A 1,697-nucleotide genomic window follows, 5' to 3' on the forward strand; every position below is an offset into this window, starting at 1 on the left:
TAAAGAGTAAAATATGGATTTTATGGGAGAGAATGAAGATCTACGAGGGGCAGGCAAGCAGGCAAGTAAGCAAATTCTAGCTCTCATACTTTGTGATTTGCAGCTCGCAGTCTATTGTGAGAGTACTGACTTAAGCATTGGAGTGACCTTGCCGGGTTAGCCACCCTGGGTCCTCTGACATTTGGTTCCTCCTAGGTCTCTAAAGAGCAATGAAGCTCATCAATTCAGCTCGGTACCTCCTAGGCAGCTCGACACCTGGTCAGCTAGCCGCCTAGCCTGCCCAGCTTGACTTAGCTCAGCAGCCCCAGTTCTCCACTTCGGCCTGAGTCATCAGCCACTTGGAAGCATACCAAATGACGAGGTACTTAGCCAAAAAATTCTCACTCCACCAAAAATAGATTCATCAATTGGCGCACCGTCTGTGGGAAACGCTACAAAAAGCTAAGTTCTCATCATCTAAAAAGCTCAGTCCTCTTCTTCTAGAAATCTAAGTCCTCACTTTTTAGAAACTAAAGCTCTCGCTTTATAGTTTTCATTTTTATGAACTCAAAGACTATGTAGGAAGTTGATAGCTAACAGACTAAGCAGCTCTACCAATTTTATTTCAACTCGGATAAAGCCTCATCAGTCCTCTTCGCGAGGTCCCCTCTACAAAGATGAGCTTTTTGTGGCTTCCATGGGAGTAGACGGTCAACAGACTGCATTGACGCCCCTGCCGGTCGAGCCTTCCAAGGCGCTCGTGCGAGTTGGTGACCTAAAAGTCAGTAGTGCTACCCCCGTAGGTCGAGCTCCTAGTAGCTTCTTGTAGGAGTTGGTAACCGATGTCACTAACGGGGTTGATGCAGCTCAGTCGTAGCTCTAAGGCGCGGCCTGGTGGCCTGGCGCAGGCACCGACCTAGCGACCTGGCCTAGGCGCGACCTTGCGTTCTGGCATAGGCACTAACCTGGCGGCCTGGCTTAGGTCTGACCTAGCGAGCTGATAAAAGACTTCGGCTCCACAAAAGACCTAGTCGCCTCTTCGGCATGGACAAAATAAAAAATCAAGGAGAGTGGACTATGAGTTGCTCCCAAAGCCTTAGGGCTAAAATACCACATAAGACCCAATCGCTTTTTCGGCATGGGCAAAGATCAAGGAGAGTGGACTACGAGTCGCTCCCAGAGCCTAAGGGCTAAAATACCACAAAAGACCCAGTCGCCTCTTCGGCATGGGCAAAATCAAGGAGCAGAGTAAGAGTCGCTCCCAGAGCCTAAGGAATTGAATCGATGCTTACGAGCTCATCAAATTATTCACTCCGAGCCAAAAGGAGAAATCTACTACCTTCGCCGAGTTACTTTCAGCTCGGGAGTGGGAGGCAAATGATGAGAGCGGATTTGGCCCTCCAATCACATTGTGACACATGGCACCTCAGAACAACTAGGTGATACCTAGAACGACTCAGGCAACAACTGGCAAAATTGATGGTGTCCAACCTGGCGGCCTGGCACAGGCTTCAACCTGGCGACATGCGAGACATGCTCGCCGACGAATACGGCATGCGTATCCTAACACTATCACGATCCTTGGAAGTTGACCCATGTGCTGAATGATCCGGAGGGTGGTCAACGTGCATGACGGATACCTCTCGGAATCTCGAACCAGTTAGATGACCTCACATAAATCTCGGATATGGTGCGTGAAGCCCACGCCAAACAATGCC

Source organism: Nelumbo lutea, chromosome 1, assembly GCF_056320005.1.
Source record: "Nelumbo lutea isolate HS-2025 chromosome 1, American lotus-T2T, whole genome shotgun sequence".
Classification (NCBI taxonomy): domain Eukaryota; kingdom Viridiplantae; phylum Streptophyta; class Magnoliopsida; order Proteales; family Nelumbonaceae; genus Nelumbo; species Nelumbo lutea.